The following is a 15389-nucleotide window of genomic DNA, read 5'->3' as shown; positions in this document are numbered from 1 at the left end:
CTTCATTATCAAATACAAATGACGTCATTAGACATCTTGTCACACATCTGGTATCCCAGATTAGCAGTATGTACAGTGTGTTAATTCCACATGCCTATTTTTCAAAATAAAAGGAAAATATTTATAGCGAATTATGAAATGCATAGTATATTTAATTTTCAATGTGTTATCCACGTAGGATACGTGGCCTATTAGGGTTTGGCAAGCGGCTTGGAGCTAGGATTATCGGATTGGTTTGAGATCGGTAAACCATCCATCATTATATCCGTAAATTGCATTGACTATAGCTGGCCATGTAATAGTCGTCACCTTCCAAGATTTACAGATAGGCACTTATTGAACAGTCTGGAACCTGTCTAGACATAGGGGCAGACCTTTGATATTCTCACCTTTATCAGATACATGTGCATTTCCTTCACGTGGTGGTAGGTCGAGTAGCGTAGTGGTTAAAGCGTTCGCTCGGTTCCTCACATGCGTACAATGTGTGAAGTCCATTCACGTGCTGGAAAAAGAGTAATGTTTTCAATTTGACAATTTGTTTTCAGTATTCTTTGGTTGTTTTTTTAAAAATATACTCATCAAATGGTGGTTGGTATAGGTTTACATTAATGATTTCCGACCAACTTTAATGTTTCGGAATATACGACGGGTACCCGAAAAGCCAGTTTGCAGGTATTAAGTACAATGCGTTCCATGCTTACAGGCTGCATTTGAACCAAATACACAACAAGGCAGAATATAATTGCAGACATCAAAGTAACTGGGTATTCTCTGTTGATAAATATGGACAAAATTGGCTACCTATTATCATCAAGTATAAAATCGACTGAAAGTTCAACTTCAACACCCATCCATGCAGACATGTATCATCTTTTAGGAATTTGACCCCTTCCTTTGCCACTGTTAAGATGTAGGCAGTGGAGTTCAAGAGCGTAATGAGTCGAAGATGATACAAGACCTTCAACTGCAACCACTAAGAAAATGTTTAATGATTATGGATGATCGACGACTGCCGTGAGAGGGTTGAAAACATTCTGTGGAATCAACTCGGCATGACAAAGGTTTCAGGACGCGGGTCTCCAGGGTCCTGATCAGAAACGCTCCAGGTTCATCATCTCTGTGAGAATGTACGTCGTTTTGAAGCAGGCCCAGCTGACTTTGTTGAGCGATTTGTAACCAAGTATGAGTCTCGGTTTTTCCACTATCAGCCAGAAACTAAACAACAGCAGCGGAATCATCTAACGCCTCCTCTTCATGGTACATTTGGAAGCATGGAAATTAATTAAACATCCTCCATGTTTTTAAATAAGTCAATGTACTTGCGGCTTAGTGCAAAATACGTTCGGGACAACAGTATCCAATGATATATATTGCTTGCCAGTCACCGAGCACGAAGAAAAGAATGGTTTGAATTTGAATTATGACAATTTCTCTGAATTGTTTGCATTTGAAAAACGACGTTATACCCACCAAAAAAACAAAGTGGAAATAACTGTTGTCGCACAATAAATACTAATCTGCTTCAAAGCTGCCTGTATCAACGGAATCCCAAACCAATGTCAGTAGACGCAAGAAACACTGTCACAGTTATCGTCAATACTTGTTGTAATCACTATGCTACATATCACCCACCAAATGATTTGGTCTATAGAATGTTGTGTACAGCCTTGTCTGTATTTGCCTGCCTCCAGACACGTGTATGGCCGTATACAATGTGTAACAGAAACCGACCTTTATCAGAAAAATGCATATGGACGCTCCGCCATGTTGCAATATTCCAGTTTAGACGTTGATTAGTCCACAGCAAACAAGCAGCTTTATGGGACTGAGTTTGATTGGTCCTCTGGCTCTGTTTCCAGCTGTTTCCAGACGATTTCTGATGGTGCTGGTTGAAATCGCTCTGCCTTGTAGCCACTGTGTCTCTAAAACTGTACTGCTGTCAAGTGGACGTCGTCTAACGAGCCTTAATAATGCTGCATCTTCTCTCCTTGATGTCTTGCTAGGCTGACTTTAGCGTGGCCTGACCTTAACTTCATTGCTTGGTCGGTATTTCTGCACTCATCATGAAATTACAGTATGGGGACGTCAAAGTTGACGTCCAATTGCCCTAAAAGACATTCCTGCGTTTTTCATTCCAATAATCTGCGATCCTAACGCTTCAGACAATCTACAACGTGCCATGATAATGCTTTGTAATAAGCATGCAGCAGCCTGTGTTGAGAAATGTGTATCTGCAATCTTCACGACCAATGTGTGTTTTTAGACATTTTATGGGTATTATGTTACACGTGCCGTATGTGCAACAACAGGGTTGTTGACAGTGGTATTGACAATGGCATGGTGTAAGAAAGGGACCATACATGGATACAACTTACTCAATTTCAAAACTCATTATTCTCTGTCATTTTGATTTTGGTGGTGCTTGATTAATTTCCAGGTGTATATATCTTGTACTTGCGAAGCCACAAAATATTTTTTCATCTCGTAATCTTTCTTTTCACTAATTTGAGGCAGTTTGTATAATTATACTTAAAAGTACTTAATCGTTGAAAACTAGAAACTAAGTCACCATTTCTCACGCTTCTGGAGTAAGTTGTTCATTGTTTCAAGGGCCAACTTCTTTCCTGTACATTGTGAGCCGGGGAAATGGCGTTAATGATTGATGACAGTAAAATATGAGAATATCATGTTACTGAAGACAGGTTATTAAGCTGGATATTCCGACATATCAGTTGATTCGAGTGAAAATTCTTGTGAGTAATATTTTACATTATTGTTGACAGAACTGGTGACGAAAGAGAAAATATAACAGAATAATCATCAGTATCGATTATCTGCCGAAACAGATTCCACTGGGCGTAAAAGGCAAAAGGGTGGTGAAAATTATATGAATGGATCGCTGAAATTCAGTACCGATAACACCCGATACTCACACAATTTGCATAAAAAAATAAGTATTTATTTTTAACCAAAACCCCTTACCATTATCACAAGTGCTGATCGAGAAACCAAATATAAGATCTCTCGTCTTAAACGATAAATCAAGATAATAATTACGGGTGAACGAGATTCCGTTGTGTTTCCATCGTTATCTACACTATATATCTATCGTTGTCACAGATTCGATTTCGAAAAGAGATTCTGCTACAAGGAGATATTCAGGATAATCTCAAAGAAATCCTGAAAATGCCGACAAGAACACTTTGAAGGTGTATCCCACTGTAGACAAACACTCAGTTAATTTCTTAACTTCCCCAGAAACCTTTGAAATTCTAAAGTTCCATCGATCCTGATTTTCCCCATGGAGGCGGGTCAGCTTGGAGATGTAGGAGATGAATGGGAGGTTTCGTATTTTCAAAGCCAGGGATCAGTTCAAAGAGACTTTCATCAGCAGGTCGCACAGATTCTATAAGTGATCTGTTAGGGTTGATCTTCTTCAAGCAAACATCAACTGGTGAAGGATGTAATATGAGTATGGGCCAGGAGAGCTCGTAACGCATCCTTCGGGAACGTATTTGGCCCGCTGCTGGGATCATCCGGTAAAGATGATTGTTTTCTTTAAGGGAATTACAAGTCGGAAATACAAATTGAATGGTCTGTTTGGCATATATTCTGTTATACATTTATATAAGATAAAATATTTAAACGGATATTCATCTTTTTTACTAATGTTCTGTTCTGGTAATTTGGGTGTGTCTTGGGTCGTTTGAGGTAGTTTCTTTTCATATTTGTGCAAATCGTAAGCTTAAAAATTATATCTAAATATTTGATAATAACTGTTGTATGGCAGGCTTAAACCAATCTACTTCATTGGGTTTTTTTTCATTTGGTCGGAATACAATTGTTTACATAATGGAATGGATAAATGTAACTGCCTCATTTGTTTCCCATTTAGATCTATGCGTAAAGATTATCCACAAGACTGTATGACAAGAGGGATTACTTTCCTTTATAAAGCCTATTTTTTCCCTTGGTGAAGAGCAATATTCCCGAAGCTCCTGCCCATGGTGTCTACATTTTGGAGGTACATGTGAGCTTGCTATTTCTTTGAAGATTACATAAGAGCCTCATACGACTTTTGCTCAAACGTTGTTCGATCAGCGTTCCGGTATTCAAGGCCTCCGTAAAGCGTTCAGAAGGATTCTGGTAGAAATATCGAGGACATATATATGCATAAAGATTCAGAGTGACAAACAAATTCTCAACAAGACTGTATGACAAGAGGTTTAACTTCAACTTTCCAATAGTCAACTTCCCCAGCATTACAGCATTCAAGGCCTTAGTAAAGCTTTCACAAAGTTATATTGTACACATGTGGAGGACATTTCCAAATTGTACGCATCAGTGACAAAAGTCATGTCCAATGCAATCCCTGTTTTGAATTTTTCAAATCCTTCCGTTTTTGTTCAAGTGACAGCTGATTTGTCTGTGGATGTGTTTGTGACGGGTGCCACCGCTAGGTCAAGATACGCTCACCTTTTCGCGAATGGCTGTTATCGTCACTTTTTTATATTGATTCATAACCATAATATACTTATGAAGTAGTCGGAACCGTACTTTGAATTTTTTTGGATTATGGAACGGTTTTTGTCGCTTATACTTAAATTTCTTTTTATTATTAATGAATATCAAAAGCACCAGTTCTACGCAATCGATATGAGATGTAATAAACTTGTCGCGGTAGTACGTAAGACTAAATGAAACGAAGCAGTTACTAGGGTTTAAATAAGCAATTGTTGACCTTATACGATTCTCCTTCAAATAAAGTCAGAAACTCTTCAAGCAAAACAACATTTATTGAGTTAGACATGACCGTTAACGCCCTAACGTTATAACATCATGAAAAAATATGAAGTCTTGATTATATGTCTGCATAGATTATAGCCTGATTCCAGGCAAAGTAGGTATCAATACTTCATCCCGATCTTTAGACGGTAATCGAGCGGCTAAACTCAAGTTGGTTGTGTATCATCCTAGCCGATCTTTGCTCATGGTATCAACTAATGTTTGTTTGGCTCAGTCTGGATTATATACAATGTTACGTGTCGATTCCCAAATTGAAACAATATGTTAACACAGAAACCTGAACGTAAAAGAACCTAACAAACAACTAACACGCAGAATACAATCAATAAATGTATTACACATTTCGCTAAGTTTACAAATCAATAAACATTACTGCACAGCAATTACGATGTCAGTACACAATAGAGTGGTAGCAAATATTCAATGGCAATAAATAATATGATGGCAGTGGTCATCAAATACAAAAATACAGTGGTGATAGCAGAAGTCAGTGATAATAATATATTATTCACCCAGCATCAACAGTGGTCAGGCTTCCGAGATGGGCTGGGCGGGGAATCAGGAATCGTTGAGCGATCCTCACATGAAAACTGGTTCGGAATCGATGAAAATGCGTGAGAAACGAAATATGTGATAGATGTCCCACTTTTATACTACCTACCCACGCACTGGAAAATTTCCAGACTGTGCCCTCACCAGTCCATCGGTACTAGAACATCAAAGAAATTTCCATAAAATACTACCATCGTCCGCGTTAAAAGAACCGCAAATTTACACACCACAGTAGCATCTAAATATAGTAACTTCCTGACAACAGTATAAACACAACGAGCGTCTACCGAATCTCAACAGAAACAATGTAATAAGTTACAATCATTGTTAAATAATAACATACACTGCCACATAACAACAAATACCCTTAATCCTGATGTAATATATTTCTGAAATGTTGAGCAATAAAATTGACTAAAAACATTTCACTTCCACGCGTATCTAATGGTCGTTGTCTCATTAACTGTCATTCTTAATTATCAGGCAGAAAATCTTCGTTGTTGATGTGAAGAAATACAAATAACGTACATGTGTGCTCCAATTCCTGAGGCACGCCTTGTTGTACGCTACACAGACATCATATATTGCATTATCACGTTCACAGATAAAGGTGTGCAGAGTGGAGTGTGTTCAAGTGTACTGTGCCATGTTCTGCATCCTTAATCAATACCAGTATCAATGTGCTTAGTTTGTGTGTCATTGTGTTCGATTTTTCTCGTTTCCATAATTGTTGGACTTGTGAATTCTGAACGAAGAAACGTTGACATTTGCTTAACCTTACTTCTGTTTCACACTAACTATTATTCTGAAAACAGGATCATGTACGCTGTCCTTTTTTTTAATTAAATTTAATTTAATTAAGAATTATGCATGTTTAATGATGATCATAAGCGATGTCATTGAATACTTCCGACAAGGCGACGACTGATCAGTGTATTGATTATTATTAATATATAACAGAAACTTGATATCGTTGTAAAGTATACGAATATCACTCGATTCCTATCATTTGGATTTAATATTTCATTCGCAGAAATGACGTTGCTTATGAATTGCACTGCAGATTGTAGTCAATATTGCTTGCGTCTGGCAACTGGAAAGTCGGCACATTTGTGTCTGTGGGAATTGTTTCCTCTCATTCGCCAATGTTTTTCTATTACAAGATCAGTTGGTAAGGTTTGGTTGAGTGAATGTAGTGAATTATTTGGTAGACTAGCAAGTATTTGTAAATTGGAACCTTTGTAAAATGTTTGATGTAAATATATAATTGTGCACACGAGGTTGCTTAAGAATTTCAAAAGTACTTTCCCCACATGCGTTTCCAGAAGTACAGGTCGCCAGAATCCCATTCTCTTCGTAAAAAACGACTAAATTAGATCGTGTGGTCAGTCTCGGAGTCGTCATTGCGTGTCATCAGTCACTGGTTTGTCGGGTACAGACTGATGTTTATAGGCTACCGTGATATGGTTGAAATTTGCTGAAAACCTAGAGCACCCAGGTTGTAGCGTGTGCCACTTACTGTGCTACCAACGGTGAATCTGAAATTTGCCCTCACAACCAGCATTAAAAGGTAGAAGTACACCCTTATTGGACATTTAGATTCAGGAAACCGAATAAAAAATCAGCAACCACTTCTTATGCTCAATCCATATATGCACGTGTTACCAACGGCTTCGTCGAGTAACTTTAAATCCTGCTCGTCATTCATTTTTTATTTTTAAATAATTTCCCAAAACCCCGCGCCATAGGATGCAGACTAGGATATGTCTATTTGTGTTTGTCTGTAAGTTGTTGCAATTGGGAATATAATATAAATCTTTCATCCCACGTCCCGTATGTTTCCAATAACAATAGAAAAACATTATTCCTCCCTCCTTCCTCAAGTTAGAGCAAATGTGACCGAGAAACATGTGTTTATGTTGACTAAGTACTTACGTAGATACATCCATTTGAAACATATTTCCTAGGTGTGTAGTTCATTATTTGAAAGAAACGAATAAATAATTGATGTTCTTTGTCAGTTTATATACGTCAACATCTGAACTATTTGTTCATGTATTGTATTTTCGTGACGTTCGTATGTGGCATGAACATTTGTTTAAGTCTTGTAAGATTGTCACCAAACTAACGTGTGAATCAATATTCAAATAAACATAATAAATAATTGATGTTCTTCGTCAGTTTATATACGTAAGCGTCTACTAGTATACTATAATTTGTATTTTCTTGACGTACATATGTGGCATGGAAGTATCGTCAAGCCTTGAAAGATTGTCACCAAAATAACATGTGAATAAATATTAAAACAGGATGAGTTATATGTACTTAGTCTGATAGCAGCTCAACTCGAAGAGATACGCCTTTTTACAATCTTAATGTGACTATGTGAGTATGTTTGTCGGCATTGCGGGTGTTATCCGGTGTGTGAGTCTCTAAAAGAAGTTTGCGGTTTTATATAATAATAAAAAGTATTAGATAAAGAATATGATTCAAAGGTTGAGGTTAGCCCACAAACAATCTAACTACGGTTTTGAGGTAATCAAAATCAGACACAGACAACTACTCCTGTTTGATGAAGAATTATTTGCATGACAAAATTTAAGGTTTATGTTGGTTAAACTCCATGCACATATGGACTTGTCTGAATCTACCCTGCTGTCGGTGTGTGAGGTCCCATGCATGTGTCCAGACTCCGAACACCTGGTGTCCTTCATTCAGTTAATATCACAGGAAACTATCGGCATGTAGATGAAAAATAGGACCAATGGCAACGCTGTATGTTCTGCGAGTAATTGAGTTAGTGAGTTCAACTGATTCTACGCAACAGTCAACATTACATTCCTGTACAAGTTTGACTGGTATCTTTGTTGATAGTATGAAATATGTTGAAAAGTGAATGGCAAAAACCTGAAATTTATCCGAGTTATTTCTGATATGTTCTAGCAGACACAGACAGACGGGAATTTAATGAGCGCTTCCAGATAATCCATCCCACTAATTCCACTATAAGGTACTTCAAGATGACATGCTCGAATAGATGATAATACGCGCTTTCTTATAAACCTATGTTGTTTAAATGGCATTACAATACAATGAATCTTACGGATATTTAAACAAACGATACATGTCGTTCATTAATAGTATTGCATCGTTTCAGGAACCCGTCAAATTTCTTAAATATGATTAAACGTTTGAAGAAGATTATTATATTCGACATAATACAAGCGTAACTTATTTCAGTGTTCTATGTTTCAAACAATTAATACATATGTGTGTATCACGTCTGGATCAGTACGTCCCCTGTATCGTTTGACCCTTTTATGTACCCATCTCACAATATTTAATAGTTTGTTGTCTACGGGTGTAACGTGTTATAGCAAAACATGGTAATAACGGAAACAACATGAAACCATACATGGTGGTAAAACGCATTATGATTTCATGTTAACGAAGTATTAAGATAGTTGGAGTTCGTTGTCGGGAGTAAAACGCATTGAGCGAGGGAGGGACAACTGTGGTCAAGTATCTAATTTCACTATTGGTCTAGACGTAGTAACTATTTCTCTTGTGAAAAGTGGACATTGTTCCTAAAGCATGCAATAAAGGTAATTATTTATACATTGATCTGGGTCATAACACTGAGGGAAGCGTTGCTTGAATGGCATTGACACAACGTATTTAAATTGCAAATGTTAGCGTGGCACGACATCGGATAGGGCCTCACATGCTCTGATGCAATTGTATGATCAATCAAACCTGCCAAATCAAAGGTTTACAAATAGACAGACAGAAAGAGACAGACGATGGTTAGTCACACACACACACACACACACACACACACACACACACACACACACACACACACACACACACACACACACACACACACACACACACACACACACACACACAATTTATTTAGAAACAAGCCACCGGCCCATCATTAGTTTAGCATGATGAATCACGCATGCTGGAGTGAAGTAAATAACAACTTTATTTAAGGGAAAAAAAGGTACTAGGAGTTACTTAATGTTACGACATTTGCTAACAACTTAGCATAATCACATTATGGAGGACTATATTATCACCTGTTTGCATTACCTTGTGAATTACATAACATGGATTTTCAGTTTTATATGGCGAGAGATGCGTTCTTCTTATAGTGGCATATCGTTCACATTTAAACATAGCACGCTATTCACCTTAGTATAGAAATCGTTGTATCGTTCATTATAAGGAGGGCGGTCGGGTAGCCTAGTGGTTAAAGCGTTCGCACGTCACGCAGGAGATCCGGGTTCGATTCCGGACATGTGTACAATGTGTGAAGCCCATTCCTGGTGTCCCCCGCCGTGATATTGCTGGAATATTGCTAAAAAAACGGCGTTAAACCATACTCACTCATTTCAAGGGATGTGACTATCTTCCGAGCTTCATATTTAAACGGACATTATTACATCTAAACTTTGAGGTATATATCTTAATGTAATGTGGGAGGACACTTGTTATATAACTTCCTGTGTACATTGTAGATATCGCTGTAATGAAATTGCTTCACAACGCTTTGCAGACCATTGTGGCGTTTTTTGTCACCATTTCACAATCAAATATCATCACTCTGGCTCTGCTACTGAAGCTGTTAACAGCACTTTTTACAATTAATACACTGCTCATTACTGTCTACAAACTGAAAAAGTTGGAAGAATGATGTTGGATGATAATTCAATTTATCTCACCAATGCCTTTTGATATCAAATATCTATATCTTCAATTTTGACTCATCAATATTCCACACGATATCTCCTGTGGCAGCCAGTTTTGGAGGATAAAATAAGAAATCGGTATTTGATATCAAAAGACTCTCAGGTGAGATTCTTTATTTATCCAGACCAGACCAGACTAAAACCTATAGGGAACAGAATGTTTTTAAGTGATGTACCGCATGTCATTCAGTCCATATGTTCCAGAGGTTTAAACATTAACAAGACTTGACGAGGAACTCTGTGAGAGTCAAGATGAACAGGTCTGCAGCAATTTTTCACTGTTACTGTCATACTGACACTCTGTAAAGGGGTGTCACACTCTCCAAATACCATTATACCATTCTTAAAGAGACGCCGATACCGTTTACAGAAGGATATTTGGACATTTTCAATTAAAATGTTGTACTATGTCCCCCGAGACTGGAACGACAACACTGTAAACTATTTTACTATTTCTTGTAATAATGGGTATCCGTTATTTTAATAGTAGTTGATACATGTTTTGCTTGAGGTGTAAGACTATGAATATTTGGATCAAAGACAATTTGGGTGAAACCCGTTCCTGAATATTTATATAATATTCAATTCCATGGCCTTTGAACTACCATTCTTGTAGCTTTTCAATATTCCGCCTCGTCGAAACACAAAAAAAATTCTTTTATTAGATTTACTTCCATTCCACTGGATTCCCAGACTTTTTCAAAAACGTATATTTTATCTGTAAAGAACCGCCCCCAACAGACAGTGTTTGCGTAAAAGGATGCAAATAAATGTGATATCTCACTGCTAAAATAAAGGTTTACGGTACATATTTATGTTGCTGGTGTAGTTATCAATTTTATAGCTCTTTTGGGGAATCAGTTACACACATAACACGTTCCTCACCAACAATAAACGCAAATTATTTTGCTAAAACTAGTATGGTTTGGTCTTTTATCTGTCTCTTATGGAATACAACAAGGGACTTTGTTCCGGTGTCGCATTGTCGCATTGTCGACCTTGCAAAAACCAGAAAAATAGTGTCAAAATGAGCCAAAGCGCGACATTCCGACAATGCGACAATGTCCCTTGTAGTATTCCATAGTCTGTTGCCATTATATCCCAAACACAGGATGTTACCTCCGCAATTTGAATTTAATAGTTAATTGATTGGTATTTGGTGCTATATATCACTGTTTCTTGTTGGATAGAATGGGCCTTGCTGATGTAAAATATACCTTTATAGAAAGTAAATCAGATCGTGGCGTTACAATTCCAGTTCTTTGTCAATCAATATGCCTTTTGTGCGTGCTAGGAAAACCTCTATTCCGTGTATCTGTCCACAACACGCTTGTATGTCATTAAACATTAACACATTAACACTCCTAGTTGTGATCTTTTCAGTGTTTGCTCGTCGTCGGTGTAATTATCCACAAGCTATTTCCATGTCGTGACGAAATAGTGCTATATGCTTTCAACAAATTAAGACACATAACGTAATTGAATATCAATAATTAAGTGTTTATTTATATTTGCACCTTTCTGCCCTACATATCACACGCCATGCATACTTCTGAATTGTACAGATCATTCTGACACACAATATAATAAGCTATATACAAATGGATCACTGCACGGATACTCTAGTCATTCCCGATACATCACATACCACGCTACATACAAATGCATCACTGCACGGATACTCAAAATAATTCGGACGCGCCATACACAATACAGCATACACATGGATCAGCGCACGGATACTCTAGGTCATTCTGGCAAACCAGACACCATATACACATGGATCAGTGCACGGATACTCTTGGTCATTCTGACACACCATACACCATACACACGGATCAGCGCACGGATACTCTTGGTCATTCTGACACACCATACACATGGATCAGCGTAAGGATACTCTAGGTAATTCTGACACACCATACACCATACACACGGATCAGCGCACAGATATTCTTGGTCATTCTGGCAAACCAGACACCATATACACATGGATCAGTGCACGGATACTCTTGGCCATTCTGACACACCATACACCATACACACGGATCATCGCACGGATACTCTTGTCATTCTGACACACCATACACCATACACACGGATCATCGCACGGATACTCTAGGTCATTCTGACACACCATACACCATACACACGGATCATCGCACGGATACTCTAGGTCATTCTTGCAAACCAGACACCATACACATGGATCAGTGCACGGATACTCTTGGTCATTCTGACACACCATACACCATACACACGGATCATCGCACGGATACTCTTGTCATTCTGACACACCATACACCATACACACGGATCATCGCACGGATACTCTAGGTCATTCTGACACACCATACACCATACACACGGATCATCGCACGGATACTCTAGGTCATTCTTGCAAACCAGACACCATACACATGGATCAGTGCACGGATACTCTTGGTCATTCTGACACACCATACACCATACACACGGATCAGCGCACGGATACTCTTGGTCATTCTGACACACCATACACCATACACACGGATCATCGCACGGATACTCTAGGTCATTCTGGCAAACCAGACACCATACACATGGATCAGTGCACGGATACTCTTGGTCATTCTGACACACCATACCGCATACACATGGATCAGTGCACGGATACTCTTGGTCATTCTGACACACCATACACCATACACACGGATCAGCGCACAGATACTCTTGGTCATTCTGACACACCATACCGCATACACATAGATCAGTGCACGGATACTCTAGGTCATTCTGACACACCATACCGCATACACATGGATCAGCGCACGGGTACTCTGGGTCATTCTGACACACCATACACCATACACATGGATCAGCGCACGGATACTCTTGGTCATTCTGACACACCATACACCATATACACACGAATCATCACACGGATACTCTTGGTAATTCTGACACACCATACACACGGATCAGCGCACGGATACTCTAGATCATTCTGACACACCATACCGCATACTCTTGGATCAGCACACGGATACTCTTGGTCATTCTGACACACCATACACCATACACACGGATCATCGCACGGATACTCTAGATCATTCTGACACACCATACCGCATACACTTGGATCAGCACACGGGTACTCTTGGCCATTCTTATACACCATACCGCATACACATGGAAGCCATACCGCATACACTTGGATCAGCACACGGATACTCTTGGCCATTCTTATACACCATACCGAATACACATGGAAGCCATACCGCATACACTTGGATCAGCACACGGATACTCTTGACCATTCTTATACACCATACCGAATACACATGGAAGCCATACCGCATACACTTGGATCAGCACACGGATACTCTTGGCCATTCTTATACACCATACTGCATACACATGGAAGCCATACCGCATACACTTGGATCAGCACACGGATACTCTTGGCCATTCTTATACAACATACCGCATACACATGGAAACCATACCGCATACACTTGGATCAGCACACGGATACTCTTGGCCATTCTTATACAACATACCGCATACACATGGAAGCCATACCGCATACGCTTGGATCAGCACACGGATACTCTTGACCATTCTTATACACCATACCGCATACACATGGAAGCCATACCGCATACACTTGGATCAGCACACGGATACTCTTGGCCATTCTTATACACCATACCGCAACACATGGAAACCATACCGCATACATCTGGATCAACACCACGGATACTCTCGGTCTCTTTGATACACCCTACATCACACCGCAAACACTGACCACCACCTTATGTTCTAGTTATTCTGTTACACTCTGTCACATATGCACTGGTCACTGTCCGTTTACTATTTGGCGTTCTAATAAATCATTCACTCATTGATCACTTGTTTCAAGCACACTTTAGGTCGTTCTGATCCACCATTAAGCCACTGAAGAATTAACATTCGTCTGCATTGCTGTTCGTGATATTTCCATGTGGATAACTGTGTTATATTTAGTACGAGTCATCAAAACGATCCCATTTGACTTCATGTAATATCTCCATATACAAGCAGCCACACACACACGCAAACGTGCATGCACGTCGCTATATAAGTTCAAAATTTTCACCACCCTAAAACCCCATTCCAGAACTTCATGTGATATTTCCATATAACGTAATGTGATAACTCCATGTGTGCATCTCTGCGTGTGATATCGTCATATGACTGTGTGTGATACATCCATATGACAGTACGTTATATATCAATATGACTTCTTATGATATCATCATATGACTTCACGTGATATATACATCTCACCGCTGGTGGCGCTCGGTATGAAGCGAATAACACAAAGACCGGTTGGCTCGGAGCATTGTTTCTGAGTGGTGCAGCGATGTTAAATCTGTGGCATTGTGTATCTCAGTGGGCTAGCACTATAACATTGGCATTAGTCAGGAATAAACAAACACACACACACACACACACACACACACACACACACACACACACACACACACACACACACGCTATATAAGTGCAAAAAGATTGCGCGCGTTTCACCCCTTTTCACCTCATCTCACTATTAGATCCGTTAAGAACCGGTGTAGAATAGGTCTTTAAAAACCCGTTAAAGGCGACTATGCTTGTCGTAAGAAGCGACTAAAACGGGATCGGTTAGTTAGGCTAGCTGACTTAGTTGATGCATGTCATCGTATTCCATCTGCGTGGATCGATGATCATATTATCAATCACTGGATATAGCTGGAATATTGCTGAGTGCAGCGTTAAACAACAAACACACAAACAATATCACATATTGTGTTACTTATGCACATCACCGGACGCTTTTATCGACAAGACTTACCGAGTTATCTCCCTTAAACTGACAGCACCATCACCTTCTGTCGACCGCCTGAAAAATCAGATCGATGTGAAAATAGTTATAAGTGATATGTGTACCTAGTTTACGCATTTTACTGAAATTTAACGACATAACAGCAATTAAGACAAACAAATAAATTTATTCATTGAAAAGGAACGACTATTTAGGGTCAGAGAGAGAGAGAGAGAGAGAGAGAGAGAGAGAGAGAGAGAGAGAGAGAGAGAGAGAGAGAGAGAGTTGTGTCCCTCAGGTGTGTCAGAATCCTTTAAGCATGAATATTAATGTTTCATGGATAGGCAGCACCACTGAGCACAGAGAGAGAGAGAGAGGGAGAGAGAGAGAGAGAGAGAGAGAGAGAGAGAGAGAGAGAGAGAGAGCGAGTGTGTGGGAGAGAG

The sequence above is a fragment of the Haliotis cracherodii genome, unplaced genomic scaffold (genome assembly GCF_022045235.1).
Source record: "Haliotis cracherodii isolate W230 unplaced genomic scaffold, xgHalCrac1.p SCAF_4, whole genome shotgun sequence".
Lineage (NCBI taxonomy): Eukaryota > Metazoa > Mollusca > Gastropoda > Lepetellida > Haliotidae > Haliotis > Haliotis cracherodii.
The sequence above is the reverse complement of the archived record's forward strand: the minus strand, read 5'-3'. Positions refer to the sequence as shown.